This window comes from Pongo abelii, chromosome 9 (assembly GCF_028885655.2).
Source record: "Pongo abelii isolate AG06213 chromosome 9, NHGRI_mPonAbe1-v2.0_pri, whole genome shotgun sequence".
NCBI classification, from domain to species: domain Eukaryota; kingdom Metazoa; phylum Chordata; class Mammalia; order Primates; family Hominidae; genus Pongo; species Pongo abelii.
In genome coordinates this window covers 68,453,635-68,469,483 of record NC_071994.2, presented here as the reverse complement: position 1 = coordinate 68,469,483, position 15,849 = coordinate 68,453,635, and the positions used below count along the sequence as shown (strand labels likewise).

At 46.7% G+C, this 15,849-nt stretch overlaps 1 protein-coding gene across 7 annotated transcripts in view; it reads right to left on the bottom strand.

Moving 5' to 3' along the window:
• The window catches only part of DENND2B (DENN domain containing 2B), a 173,206-nt gene that overhangs the window by 134,677 nt on the left and 22,680 nt on the right, over positions 1–15,849 (bottom strand). For 3 of the 7 annotated variants that reach the window (XM_054523631.2, XM_054523629.2, XM_054523635.2), the window contains exon 2: positions 11,831–11,871. The exons of the other annotated variants lie outside the window; for them this stretch is intronic. The gene's annotated coding sequence lies outside the window, so the exon portion shown is untranslated. The remainder of the gene's footprint in view (positions 1–11,830; positions 11,872–15,849) is intronic. 7 annotated transcript variants of the gene reach the window in all.

Here is a 15,849-nt window from a genome sequence, read left to right as displayed (position 1 = left end):
GTAATGCATGACACAGCTCTTCTAAGGTAAAGGCCCAGAGGAGATGAAGAAGGGGTGCATACTCTAGGAAAATTTGGCAAGATGAGGCTTGACTCTCTCTGCGTGCTCCCAAGACAGTTACCAAGTTACCACTGTTTTAATTAAGTCACAGAGCGTCCAAGACCCAGAGAGATGCGAGAGTTGTCAGAGGCTAAGTTAGAGACTTGTGTGGTTGGGATTTGGGGGCTTGAAGTGGTTTTTGTTTTGTTGTTGTTTTAGTAAATAAGACTGTCTCAGCAAGCTTCTGAAGGGTGAACCCTGTACCTCTGTTTTATCCAAGATGGCTAGGAAGAGAGACAGCTCAACGACATCTGACTTCACCTTATGCTCTGAGGGTTGGGAGAGAATGGGATAGACTTTCCAAATAAAATAACAATTTGCCAGCCACAAACTTCCTTCCTCTACTATCCAGGTAATCCATTTCCTCCTTAAATCCCTATTGCACCAGACTGGAGGTGGGGAGGGGGAACGGGGGTGGACTGTGGCAATGTTGTGTGGAGGAGACAAGGACAAAAATGTGAGACATGGACCCAACTGCTGGCTATGGAACTTGGGATGGACCCCAAGGCCAAGGCCATTCAGACTAAACTAAGGGCACCATGAAGTTTACTACTTTGAGAACTCAAGAGGTTCTCAAGGAAGAGAGCTGCTCCTGCCTACAGTGGCTGGGGCAGAGATCTAAAGCAAGTAAAGGACCAGACAGACGCTGAGAACCTAGAAGGAGCACACAAAGCCTAATTCAGCCTCATGACCTCGACTTCCTCTTCCAGAAGTGCCTGGACACAGAACAGTGCACCTTCAACAGCACAACTCGGCCATTAAGGCTGCACCAGAATTCATTCAGGAGCCCAGCCCTGGGCAAAGCAAAGCCTCCTGCCCCCCCAGGATGCAGCACTTCTCTGGTTTGTCTTCAGGGGCTCCAATGCAGCTGTATCTGCGGGGAAGCTGGGGGTCAGGACGCAGACCACAAGAACCTACTCTGTGAGGGGTCACTGCTTTCAAGGACACCAAAAGGGACCCTTATCTCTGCGTTCCTTTCTTCCACCATGATCCCTCTCTGCTTCCTCTCCCGCCATATGGGGTGGTGAGAATGGGGACAAGCAGGGCGGACTGAGCACTCTTTTAGTAGGAAACAAGGACTCGGAGGTGACCAGCTGCAGAGGTGAGCAAGGCTCCAGAAGGACTCCAGCTTCTGACCCGGATGGCTGAGTGCTGCCACCATCTCAGGGAACACTGACCAAACAGAAAATTCCACACTGCTTTGCTGTGGTTATGTCTGAGTTTACCCAAGAGGGGAAGCTGCTCCAACAGAGGAAGTTAATTAGACCAGACAAGAGCAAGGAGCAGAGATGGAAGACAGGGATGAGACAAGAAACAGTGGAGGACAAAAAGAAAGATGAAAGGAAGGAGGGAGGCAGGGAAGGGAGGAGAAAGTGTGTGTGTGTGGGGTGTGTGTGGTGTGCATGTGTGCGGTGTGTGTAGTATGTGTGGAGTGTGTTGTGCGTGTGTGTGTATGGTGTGTTTGTGTGTGGTGTGTGTGGTGTGTATGGTGTGTTTGTGTGTGGTGTGGGTGTGTGGTGTGCTTTTGTGTGTGTGGTGTGTGCGCGTATGTGTGGTGTGTGTGTTGTGTAGTATGTGTGGTGTGTGGTGTTTGTGTGTGTGGTGTGTGTGTGCATGTGCAGCGTATGTTGTAAGAGGAGGTGGGAGAGGAGTGGGTGACACATCAGAGCCATCACTGCAATGCTGAGCCCCTGGCTGTAGTGATGACTGGCCACAGCGCAATTCAGCAGTGGTGTCCTTGCTGTCAGCTTCCGTGGTCAGCACAAGGCAAAAATCACGTGGAGCTAAGTTATCTTGAAAATTCCCTTAGAAAGGCACCACAATGGAGACCCACCAGTCTCCAGGGAGCCCCATTCAGTACTATTCATATACATTATTTTTGTGCACTCTTAAGAATCTCAGAACTAGAAGGACCCAAGGAGTCCATCTTCCTTCTCTGTGGTTCTCAAAAACAATTCTGAGGAGCTGAACCATTGATATGGTCTGAATGCTTCTGAGTAAGTTTCTCCCAGCTCTCAGAGAGATTGGTTTTATCACCTAATGTTATCCAGCCAGATGGACTTTCTGCCAACCCCATACTCTCCTCCATGCTGCTGTTGTCTTAAAATTGCCTTAGGAGGGAGAGGCCTAGATCATGGGTCCCGCTCCACCACTAAATAGCTGTGTGTGCTGGGAATAGTCGCTTCCCCTTTCTTCCCCAATCTCCCCTTCTATAAAACGGAGTCAGACTAGATGAACTCTAAGAGCCCAGACAATGCTCTGCTGAATGAAAAAGTGCTTTGAAAAGTCCAAGTACTTCACAAACAGAACGGGTCAGTATTGGTCAGCTCTCACGGGTCAGAAACGTTGGCGTCTTCTGTCTTTCCCCTCAAGTTCATCCTTCATGTCAGTCCTGCCTCATCTACTCTGGAATATTCTCTAGGACTCGCCCCCTTCCTCTCTCCTGTTGCTGACCTGCCATGCCCTTTAGCAGGCCTCCTCACTGCCTTTCTCTGGCCTCTCCAAAATTATCCTATTTTCATCGATCTACAGGAGAGATTTCCACAAAACTCCACCTTCGCTGCATCACTTCACATCACCTATGTAATGGCAGGACTTCCAGAGCTTAGGTCCCTGGCTCTGCTCTGCCACACCTACCCCTCCAAGGTAGATCATCGCTGTGACACTGGAGTGAACATCTCTCCTTTCCTTATAAAGTTGACCCAACTTTAAAGACCAGAAAAATCCTGCCTCCTCCAAGAAAAGTTTTCTGTGGTTGTAAGATACAACTTTCTTGTTCTGAACTATAAATATATCCATGGTTCATAAACCAGCACAGTTAAGATGCTGGATATTCTCTACTTTTTTAACAAACACTGTCTCTCCCAATAGCTTATAAATTCCCTCAGGTCAGAAAATAAACTTTATATAATATTTGCATCACAATGTCAGTGGAGCTGAAAAATTCAGCAAGGGCTGCATTGCTTTACTGCCTGATGGTGGAAAGCAAGATCTTTGTTATCTCTCCAGCCCTTGACAACTCACAGGGAACGTTGGGGTACAGAGGAAGGAGAGAAGAGGTGGAATTAATACCCTCCCAAATCCTAAAGTAACTTCCCGCCTGTTCCTCCCTGCTTTCACCCACTCTGGTGGGGGGAAAGGAGCCCCCATCACAGGCTCCAATCCACCTCTTCTCTGAGGCTGAGCCTGAGCCCATCAGAGCAGCATGCAGACAGCTCTATTTAGCTCCATTCTTCATGTTCTGATCCACCCGTGTGATAGCAACGGCTGCTCACAGTGCCTGACAGTAGTGGGAAGATAAAAGGAAGAAAGAGACACATAAGAAAGAAAAGCCAAGACCAGTAGTCATCTTCTAATATATATTTCAGATCTGGGCCCTAGAGGGAAATCTGCTTCAAATTAAGCCCCATCTACTCTCAAGCCCCCAAAGAGGCAGAACACCCATGAGAAGGGCTCTACACCCTGCCAGGGCACAGACACCAGTGAAGATTGGCAGCTGCAAAGAAGGATGGCATCCTTGAGGAAGCCAACAAACTGGGAGGTGGAGCCTCTGGCTGACCAGCCCATTCTCAGACTCAGAGCCTCTGCCCCACAACACACGACCCCAAGACCTCCCTGATAGGTAAGAATCACATAAGTATGTAATGGGTGTAAAATGGGGAGGATTGTCAGGAGATCGGCCCAATTCCCAGAGGAAAGCATTCCTGGCCATCATACCCAAGGTACTCAGCAATGCAAGCGTAACCTAACATGCCTAAACCCACCTTCCCCACTACTCCTGGCTTCTGGCCACTTGGGAGCAAATACACCTCTGCAAAAGTCCCAGCTTTTGTGCTCCCCACAGCCAGCCCCCAACATTGTCTCTCCAGATCCTCTCCTGTTTATTAGATGCATTCACTCCTACTCTCCACTTCCAGACACACACACACACCCTTGGGTAGACACAGGGCAATGAGCCTCCCTCTCAGGCTCAACTTCTGGGTTGCGCACAGTGGGGTGGCTCACACCTGTAATCCCAGCACGTTGGGAGGCTGAGGCAGGAGGACTGTTTGAGCCCAGAAGTTCAAGACCAGCCCAAGCAACACAGCAAGACCCTGTCTCCATAAAAAAAAAGATGGAAAAATTAAATTCTTTAGGATTCACTCCGTAAGTAATTAAAAATTTAAACTTAAATTTTAAAAATTCAGGCTTAACTTCTACCCAATGTGTGTTCATGCTCGCTTGCAGGAGCTGATGATGCTGGGTGCACTCTGAAAGATTTCAAACCTGGTAAGGATGGTAATGCCTTCAGGGGCCAGAGGATGCCTTCACAAACCATTCAGAGTGTCAACAGAGCTAGACTGGGAAGACGCCCAGTTACACCAAGACCAAGAGGCAGATTCTCTCATCTGCCTCTAAGCTCCTTCCTCGCAAAAGGTATCTGCCACACCCATCTCCAGTGCCAAAGATGGATCACAGTGAACTGAGCCGACTCTCCCTCCTCCTACCCCTCACCCCCGCCTTCCAGAGTGACAGGCAGACAGGAAAGCAAGTTGGAAAATTTTTAAAAGAACCAACACCTTGGCCAGGCACGGTGGCTCACGCCTGTAATCCCAGCACTATTGGAGGCCGAGGTGGGCGGATCACGAGGTCAAGAGATCGAGACCATCCCAGCCAACATGGTGAAACCCCGTCTCTAGTAAAAAATACAAAAATTAGCTGAGCATGGTGGTGCACACTTGTAGTCCCAGCTACGTGGGAGGCTGAGGCAGGATAATTGCTTGGACCCGGGAGGCGGAGGTTGCGGTGAGCTGAGATCGCGCCATTGCACTCCAGCCTGGCAACAGAGCGAGACTCCGTCTCAAAAAAAAAAAAAAAAAAGAACCAACACCTCATCACAATCCATGAAAAGCTAGCTCCTGGCTCTAGGACTGCAAGAAAAGGGAACTCCACCTTCAAACTCCCAGTTACTTTCCATGGCTGGTCTCAGTGGAACCGCGCTAGCATTCCTCCTCACAGAGGCATGAGGCAGCCACACCCCACACCGCCCCAGAGCCCAGAGGCAGAGTTGGGCAGAAAGGAATGCAGATAGTTTCCCACAAGTGTCTGGCCGAGAAGGAAACCAAGAGCTTACCCACAGCTTCCTGGGCCCTGACTGGGAGGCACTGGGTTCTCAGAACAAGGACTCTGGCAACTCAGGGATGGTGAGGCCCTTGTATGTGAAAGCCCACAGGAGGCGAGAACACAGTGGTGGGAAGAGGCTCCGAAAGAACAAGCCTGGGCTGGCCCCAGACGGCTTCCAGTAAGCAGCAGCTGCACTTGAATGTGAGCAAGGGTCTAAGGGAGACCCGAAGCAATCCAGTCACAGAGGAGCCCAAGGCAGGCCCGCAGATGTGAGGTCGGATCCTCTTAGCATAAGCTTTGGCGTCACCTGCTTTCCAAGAAGCAGGCTTCATTTTCTAACACAACTTGAGGGAGGAGGGCAGAACCAGAGGGGCAGCCCAACATCTGACAGGCCAGCGAAGCTGGTGAGCAGATGGACTCCAATGCCTCCCAGCTCGATTCTCTCAGTCATGCTTCAGAGGTCATAAGGCTTTTTCCAGTCCTGCTGTTAGTACCACAGCTCCCAGAAGCCTGTGCTTCCTCCAAATTACGACCCTGTAAGGCTCTGTTCTAGGATAAGCACAGGAGAAGGAGCAGAACACAGAAAGAGTTATTAAAGATGCCTTCCTGTTATATACTAAGTGTCCATGTGAAGGATATCAAAATAAAATAATAAAATAATTTTAATTTAAAAGTGGATTACATCATTAACTGTTTCCTTTGCAAGGAAAGGGCAATTCCTAATACAGATCCCATAAAATCCAGATGACAGTTCCCCTTCTCATATACAACCTGGACTCTGAAAACCTTAATCAGTTGCTAGCATTAACACAAAATACACACAGAGACACATATTGACACACGTCTGTTTGTTCTTCAAAGCTTTGTTCGGGAAGCCAAAGATACAAGACCCCTTCCAACTTCATGTCCCTATGGGGACAACAGAAGGCACAGAGTTAAATACGGTTTTTCCCAAGCAAAGACCTTGGCTGCTAATAGGATTAAGGGTGGCTCTAGACACCCCCACATGCAGGAAGAAGGCTAAGCACCTGGAATCTCCCCTTCCTCCACAGCACCAGTAAATGAACTGATGTCATCTCTCTGGTAGCCAAACATGTCTGTCTCCCGGCCCCTAGGATTTCACCCATCCTCACCTCAAAATTGCATAATAAGGGTCTGCAGCTGGTTAGTTCAGTTACTCACAGCCTGGTGCCAATGAAGCAAAGGTAAAAAGTTGGCTACTAGAGCCATTAGTTTCACCTTACCCCGTGGCCACAGATTTTAACTGTTTAAACCTAGATCAAAATGCATGCTGCTTTTTTTCAGAGAGACAAGACTGAAGATGAACGCAAAAAGAGCATCCCTGGGCACCACAGAAAGAAGGACAAAGATAAAATCAGCTGTGACTGTACTTCTTTGGAATGGGATGACACACACTGATCCCCAAGCAAGAACATCTGGATAAGCTTTCCCACCCTCACAGGAAATTTTCAGTCACCTGGAACCTAGTACAGTTTGGAAAGTCATTCTATTTTCCTGAACTGTTCATTCCACAAGGAGATGCTGCAGTTTACACACAGTGCACTGAGACATCTTCAGTTTTCATAGATTAGCAGCATATGCATCCTACAGGAAAGGTCCATAGCTTTAAATTAGACGCTTTCCATCCTAAGACCTGATACAGCATTGCAACAAGAATGTATTATTTCCTTGTCAAAAATCAGAGGAGATAACTCCACTAACCCCACTAAACAGTAAGTTTAAAGAATGTGCTCCTGTCATAATTACATCATGATTTTCAAAGTGGGAGAATTTCATTGGGTTTTAAGCTCAAGTTTTTCCCAGTGTGACACACAGCGCGAAAAAGAAAAGAGCTTAGGCAAAGTTAGGCATGGCACATTCCAGCTCCTCTAGCCTAGAGACTGAAGAAAACAGACCTAGCTTTCCTGACCTGCTCCCGGCAGCCCTTGGAAGCACTTTTCTTCCTCTTCATACAATGGGAATAGAGTCAGTCTCTTCCAGAGCAACTTCACCAGCAGGGGCCAGAGGGTGAACAGACTGTGTTTTCACTAAAAGCTCCTTTTTCAGGCAGTCGCCCTTTATAGGTTGAAGGCAGTTTTCCACAGAAACACCACCAGACATGGTAGTCAGATGCGCAGACAAGCTCATTAATGAACAACATGGCTGAAATACTGTTTATACATAATAAAGACACAAAACAATACCTCTGTAAATACTAGCAATAAAACAAAATGTAAGAGGAATAAAATTAAATCATTTTTGGCCAGGCACGGTGGCTCACACCTGTAATCCCAGCACTTTGGGAGGCCAAGGTGGGCGGATCAATTGAGCCCAGGAATTCAAGACCAGCCTGGGCAACATGGCAAAACCTATCTCTACAAAAATACAAAAATTAGTCGGGCATTGTGGTGCGTGCCTGTGGTCCCAGCTACTCGGGAGGCTGAGGTGGGAGAATTGCTTGAGCCCAGAGGGTGGAGGTTGCAGTGAGCTGAGATCGCACCACCACGCTCTAGCCTGGGCAACACAGCAAGACTCTGTCTCCAAAAAAATAAATAAATAATAATTTTTACATATTTCAAATTGTGGTCCTGGAAGAAGTGCAGGTTAATTAAAAGATGGATATCTGGGGGGATCTTTAAAAGCATTCTCAAGAACAATAGTGATGGCACTGATTCTTCAAACCGTCTACTTTCATTCCCAAATGTCTGACTGTCCTTTGAGAAGTATTCTTGGTTTCACACTTTACCAGCTATGATCAAAGCTAGCTTTTATCCCACAGGCAAAAAGGAAAGGGGATAAGGAGGGTGTTTCCTGAGGCAATTAAGCAAAATCGTAAGGACAGAAAGAGAAGGAAAGATGAGGATTAAAGAGGATGTAAGTAGGATCTGAAGAACACTTACCTGAGGGAGACCTCAATTACCTGTGATTGGTGAGAGATACAGAAACCAGCCGGTTCATGACTACTGAGAATCGGAGTGCCAGGGAGGACACACTGGATATTACGTGACAGATACCAGTTGGGTCACCTGCCTAGGACAACTTAAGGTCAAAGAATGGGGGAAAATACCAAATGCCAGACACAGGCTCACAACTCTTATCCAGCCCCAGATCTAACTATTACTTCAAGCAGACATCGTTGGCATTCACAAGGAACACGTCTACAGAGCCTATGGGCAATGCTCACTGCCTGTTCTTCTGAGCTGGCTGGCTGGGAGTACCGATCTATCTAAAGAAAAGAAACTACCCCAGAGTTCTATGTCACCTAGCTCTAACAGTCTCAGGAAAGTAAGAGGCGTCCTCATCGGGGATGTAGGTCACAATGGAGTTAGGGCTTATGGAATACATAAAAACATGGTGAATATAGGGCCGGGGATGGTGACTCATGCCTATAAACCCAGCACTTTGGGAGGCTGAGGTTGGCGGATCAGGAGGTCAGGATTTGGAGACCAGCCTGGCTAACACGGTGAAACCCCGTCTCTATTAAAAATATTTAAAAAAAAAAAAAAAAAAAAAAAAAGAATTGCAAAATAACAGAGAAGTCCTACTTGAAAGTATACAGAATCAATTATGGAGCTCTTCTGCCCAGAACTATTCTACTTAGCTCCACAACTTTCTCTAGCAAGTTTCAGCAGCCTGAGAGCCTCCCAGGGTTGGGTACAGCAACGGCGAGCATGAGTCCTCATCCTCATCACTAACCCTGCAAAGACATGCATCCTTCTGTACTTCTTTTTTTATTTATTTTTTTTTCTGAGACGGAGTCTTGCTCTGTCACCCAGGCTGGAGTGCAGCGGTGCGATCTTGGCTCACTGCAACCTCCGCCTCCCAGGTTCAAACGATTCTCCTGTCTCAGCCTCCCAAGTAGCTGGGATTACAGGCATGTGCCACCATACCCGGCTAATTTTTGTATTTTTAGTAGAGATTAAGTTTCACCATGTTGGCAAGCCTGGTCTCAAACTCCTGACCTCATGATCCACCCGCCTCAGCCTCCCAAAGTGCTGGATTATAGGTGTGACCCACCGCGCCCGGCTACCTTGTTGTTTTTGAGACAGGGTCTCATTCTGTCACCCAGGTTGGAGTGCAGTGGCACCATCTCAGCTCACTGCAGTCTCGACCTCCCTGGGCTCAGGTGGTCCTCCCACTTCAGCCTCCCGAGTGGATGGGACTACAGGCACACACCACCACACCTGGCTAATTTTTGTATTTCTTATAGAGCTGGGGTTTCACCATGTTGCCTAGGCTGGTCTGGAACTCCTGGGATCAAGTGATCTGTCTGCCTTAGCCTCCCAAAGTGCTGGGATTACAGGCCTGGGCCACTGTGCCTGGCCCTCAGTACTTCTTTAGGAGAATTTCTGCCTTACAAAGGACCACAGAACAGCAAAATACTTTGGAGATTGTCTTTGTCCAACTCATTCTGTACTGGAGGAAGCCAATGCAAATCTTTAACTGAAACAAAAAAAAAAGTCTTAAACTATGCAAGATCTGATTAAATCTCAGTCATTTCAGAAGGGTACAGGGATAAGGAAGAAACGTAGCTCTGTCTATCTGAGTATGTGTATTTGGGGAGGAGGGCTGGGGATTACACAGGCAGAAGTTAAACCATTTTGTTTCTTCTTCAAAGGCCTGCCTCTCAGGAACACCAAGAGGACACCTACTCAGTTGTTTCCCTTTATTTCTTTTTCTTTTTGAGATGGAGTCTCGCTCTGTTGTCCAGGCTGGAGTGCAGTGGCACGATCTGGGCTCACCACAACCTCCACCTCCCGGGTTCAAGTGATTCTCCTGCCTCAGCCTCCTGAGTAGCTGGGACTACAGGCGCCCGCCACCATGCCTGGCTAATTTTTGTATTTTTAGTAGAGATGGGTTGTCACTCTGTTGGCCAGGCTGGTCTCGAACTCCTGACATTGTGATCTGCCCACCTCAGCCTCCCAAAGTGCTGGGATTACAGGCGTGCGTCACCGCGCCCAGCCGTTTCCCTTTATTTCTTAGTTCTTGATGATAGGGTCCCCCAAATACCCTCCCCTTCCTTGCTGGAACCAAATCATACCACCCTCAGGGTACAAGAATTTGAACATAGCCATGAACAGAACCAACAATCAATAAATGTAGAGCTTGGACATGTTAGTAAACATCGAAGGTCTCTGGAAGCTACAACTTCCAAGGACCAATCTCCACATGATGGAGAAATCAAAGCCAGGTGAAGATCTGGGCTGCGTTTCAAATATTCCTGAGTTTATGAAGGAGGTGGAAGGTCGGAAGAAGAATTCTGGAACTGAACCCACAGAAGGCCAAGCCTCCCACATCCCAAGGGTGACAGCAAACAGGTGTGGACCCGCAGCAAGCCGAGGCATGGACAGGCAGTTATCTCCTTAAGTGATCCTTGTCAGAGAATTTCCATCAGTTTTTCTTACCACGTTTTATACTTTTTCAAAGTGACTACATATATTACTTTTATCTGTTTGGAGTCATCTGAGTTCCCTTCCAGTTCCACTAAGGATGCTCACACTAATGGTTCTCTGCCTCTTGCCTGTCTAGTCTCTCCTGGATCTCCCAGGCTTACTCTTTGGATTCTCATCTCATACCCACAGAGTCCTGTCTTCTTCACCATGAAATAAGTTCCCCTCTAACAAAAGGAAATTCAGACATATAAATGTGCCTTGCACAAGATCCCACCACAAATTAGTAACACTGCAGGGATTAGAATCCAATTCTCCGAACTCACGTCCACCGCTCCTTCCAACTGACCACAACACCTCCGTTATAGGAGAAACATCTGCCCTACAGCACCAAGACCAAGAATCAAAACAGTTTACTGCATGTCTTTTTAAGCAAAACAACACAGCCAGAATGTTTGGCAGGGACTAACTAAATATTTCCGCTGTGACCTACGCCAGAGAGGAAAACTGTGGGAGCTGGGTAGGCACAGCACAGAGGGAAATCCAAGAGACCACTGCAAAGGCCAGCAGATGGGTGACAAAAGAGGAAAAACGCAATCCTAAACTGAGGACAAGCTGGGAACAAAGGAATCCGAGTTTTAAAAGTGGTTGAGATCTAAAGATAGGATTGTAGGTCTAAATGGGAATGTTATCTAAGAGGGAAAGCATTTACGGAAAACTTAGGAGGACTATCTTCATGACCTTGGGGCGGGAAAGGAATTCTTAAAGGACACAAAAAGTGCTCACCAAGACAAAGCTTGATCAAAGGGATATGGAGCTAAAATCTCATAGCAACATAGAAGCAATGACCATTCTTAGGCCTACAACACAGATGTATGCTGAAGCAACATAACACAGGAATCCAAGCCTATTCCCAGCACCAAGGTCTGAACTGAAACCTGGCTTAGAAAAAAACCCCAAAGGCAAAACATTAACTTTCCAGTGAAGAAAAAAGGAGGAAGAGAGAAAGAGAATGGATACTAATTTGGCCTAACAGAAGCTAGAATAAAGCTTGCGACATGATAAGGTAGACAGGAATCTATGGGAGTGAGATGGAAGCCCTGGGAAACCAGGAGCATCATCAGTGGAACCGGAAGGAAATTCAAGGGACCCGAACAAGGATCTTTGCTGGGGGAACTGAAGAAGTCACTGTACAGAACTAGATCCACTGATTTAAAAAACAAAATGTAAAAACCTACCTGAATTATCCAAGAAAGAAACTCTCCAAAGGGTGTGAAATCTGTGAAAAGAGTGGAAAGGTTGTTACCACCAAGTAAAATTCACTTACACTTTCCAGTAACCTTTAAGAAAGGGCTTCAGATAGGATCCCTTAATTGTATTACAGGCTCTGATATCGAGACCGTTCAACTGAACAGGAAAAGTTGGGCGGGGGGTTCCACAGAAGAGCAAAGAGGTCTGAGGCCAGCTTTCTACCCATGCTCAGGGCAACAGGCTTTCCCTCACTTCTGAGGTGACCACACCAGCAAACTGGGCCACCAGTGGTCCCCCTCCCCAGTGACCCCTCCTCTCCTCTCACAAGCATTACATACAGAGCGGGGAAGAGAGAAGGAAAAAACCTGGAGCTCTTAACTTCAAAGGGTTTCCATTCTACTCAAAGTGCCAGGACACACATTCCTAAGGTCCAGGAACCCTTGCATCAACACCTCAGCTCAAGAAGCGCCCGGGAGCAGACCAGACTCTGGGCTGGGAACACTGTTCGTTTTGTTAGGAAGGAGTACTGATAACTACAGCAGAGACAGGAGAATGAGAAAAGGCCTAAGAGAACCCAGGGGAAGGGAATTTCAGGAGACAGATAAATTGCTTCCTGATTATGAACTGATCCACTTACTGGACAGTCCATGAGACAAGGAGTTAAGCTAAGGGGAGTTTTGGGGTTTTTTTTCAAGGCAGCTCTTCCCCAGGTGGAAAAATTGAGAGCACAGACAAAAGGAAGGAGTGACCTCCCTGGAAGCAGGGAAATCCCCCGCCCAATGCCTCATTTGTAATCAAGGGCAGCAAGAATGAGACTAATGTAAACAGGCCAGGGAAGCTAGCATGCCCTTCTCCAGAGAGGCCAACACACACACTTCCCCCAGCATGGCCCCTGGAAGGGCAGAGGCAGGTATTCTCTTGGACAAAAGAGAGGGGACTTGGGGAGTTCCCAAGGTGCTTTCAGGCTTTTCTGTTCCCAGGCACTCAGCATTCACCAAAATTCAGGGCACCAAGACCACAAAAAAGGTGAAGCTAAGATTCTGCTGCTTGGAGGAAAATGCAGTTTGCAAAAAGACCTCACAAGGCTCAGAAGAAAATAATAGGGCTGAACGGCAGGACCACTCCCACATCTGAGCACCTAGGCCTGAGTAGGGCAAGCTTCCCACACCCCTCCCAGCACCAACGCAATGAACAGCTGCCCTGGAGAAAACAATGGGGCCTTTGTCTGTGCCTTCTCCTGTAGATCTCTTTTTGGAGAACCAAATAGGATAATTCCTTTACAAGAGGGGCTCTCCTAAATATCAGTCCAGGCCAAGATGAAAGTTTTTACCATCCACAGCATCCCTCTCAAATAAGACTCCTACCTGTTCCATATTGGGCAGGAAGGGTGCTATGCAGCATCCAGCCCCACCCCACATAGGAAGCACAGGCAGAAAGGTCTTTGCAGCCCCTTCCTGCAGCCCTCACCAGTCACACACAGGAGCTGCTACTCCTGCTTTCTTCCTGGCCTGGTCACGGAACCGAAAGCCTAAGAATTGTTCTCACTCCCCTTCTTGCCATCCACCAGAATATTCCATATTGAGTGAAATTACAATGCTTGTTGATACTGTTTTCATCAAAATCTGTCAAAATGGACTCTCAACAGTAACTATGATTTAAAAAAAAAAAAGGCATGAAACAAGCTGGACAGTCAAACTTCTCTTAATGTTGCACTACTAAATAAAAATTCCCAAACTGACAAATATCAAGAAACTTACGCTGTCATTTTCCACGATTCAAAACATCTTAAATCTAACCTAACTATATAATAGACAAGTAGAAGGTTCTTTCTTTGCTGTCTTATTAGCCCATTTTCTTGATTTGTTTTTAAGTTATTTATTATTTTGATTTGCAAATGTCTCTTCTTATATGTTGTGAAGATGATAATAGAGATTTGAGGTTTTTGTTTTTAGTCCCTTTGCCTAAAAAAATAATTTAAAATTTTTCCTATGTTGGTCCAAATTAAGAAACAAACAAACAAAACGTGTGTTTTGTGAAGCCAGGTGCCTCACGCCTATAATCCCAGCACTTTGGGAGACCAAGCTTGGAGGATCGCTTGAGCTCGAGGGTTCGAGACCAGCCTGAGCAGCATAGTGGGACCTCATCTCTACAAAAAAAATTTAAATATTTAAAAAACTATCCAGGCATGGTGGCACACACCTGTATTCCCAGCTACTCAGGAGGCTGAGGCAGAGGACTGCTTGAGCCTGGGCGGTCAAGGCTGCAGTGAGTTATGACTGTATCACTGCACTCCAGCCTAGGTGACAGAGTAAGGCCATGTCTCAAAATAAAAGAAAAATGTGTTTTGTAAAATCCCATATGCCAAATTTCTCCCATTTTCCTTCATTGGGTAACTGGTAGCAGATGAATTCAGGACCCACTTCTTCCAAACCACCACCATGGACTACATGCCATGGCACAAAATTCCCTTTCCATGAAACGGAGACAGTCTGAGCAACTCCTGGTGTCTCTCTCCTAGATTCCTCTATTCAAGTCATCATTCTTCCTCTCCCCAAACACCTCCAGATCAAGGGTACTTGGGTTTTCAGGCCAGTTAGCTGGATACCAGGAGTTCCCCAGTTCAATCTGGAGTATCCCCCATTCTCCACGATTTCAGCACAAGGCAGCATCACAAAGTAGTAGAAAGAAATCTGGAATCAAATGAACCAAAGTTCAAATCGTGGATCTTCAGTGATTTACATAATTTCTCTGAGTCATGATTTCCTCCTCTCTGAGACAATCCGTTAATGAAAGTATCAAGTTGTGAACGGCACATAGTAGGTCCCCTGTGCTGACTCATTACTTCCTTGACAGGTTTCTCTCCTGTCCTCCCAAAAAAGATAGGCTTTTCAGAGACTTTTTTAAAAACAGGGAGCTGGAAATACTGATATCAATAAGACATTGTTCCACAAGGAATCAAAGTCGTGCAGTGTCCCTTATCTTGCTGTGCTGGTCGCATTCCGATGACTGCCCTCAATTCCATTCCAGCCTCTCTTAGGAAAGGCCCAGAACATCTATTTAATGGTATAAACCTCCATTTCTCCCTCTCAAGAGTCTGGAGTTATGAATTATTAGGTGGCTCAGGGTTCTCTAAGGGTAAGGCTTTCAGTGTCATCCTGGAAAATATTAAAATGTGGAAAAACCGCTCATCCCACCACCTCGTGTTTCTGTGTGGTATCGACTCAACCCTTTATGGTTTCCTTTTGGAGTGCGTTCAATCTGCCCTGCGCAAACACCACATCAGGTCTCTATCACTGTGCTAAACAAATGTTCCAAATGGGAAAAAAATTGTCATCAATATTATTTGGGACTGCTCACAGTCTTATTTCACTGCACTTATTTCAAGTCTTTCACTTATTTAAAGTCTTATTTCACTTATTTCATGATGGAGACATCATGAAAGCCAAAGAATTCCCTGTAATTCCCTGTACCAGAAAATTGTCACGCGTGCTACCTTTCCTGAGACCAAAGAGTTTATACAGTTAAATTCTTTATAGTAAGGGTGATTTAGTAAACGCATACATTCAGTTCGATTTAATGCTTAGGACTCTGTAAAGGCTTCTCACGTAAGCAAAGCCAAAAATCAGGACAAAAATCCTGTACTGGCCTAAGGATCTCAAATTTTGGCTCCAAAATTAGAGTAGCTCTTCTTTTCTCTCTCTCTCTCTTTTTTTTTTTTTTGAGATGCAGTCTCACTCTGTCACCCAGGCTGGAGTGCAGTGGCACGATCTCGGCTCACTGCAACCTCCGCCTCCCAGGTTCAAGAAATTCTCCTGCCTCAGCCTCCTGAGTGGCTGGGATTACAGGCAAGTGCCACCACGCCTGGCTAATTTTTGTAGAGACGGGGTTTCACCATGTTGGTCTCGAACTCCTGACCTCAGGTGATTCGCCCACCTCGGCCTCCCGAAGTGCAGGGATTACAGGCGTGAGCCACCGTGCCCGGCTGGAGTCACTCATCTTAATAACA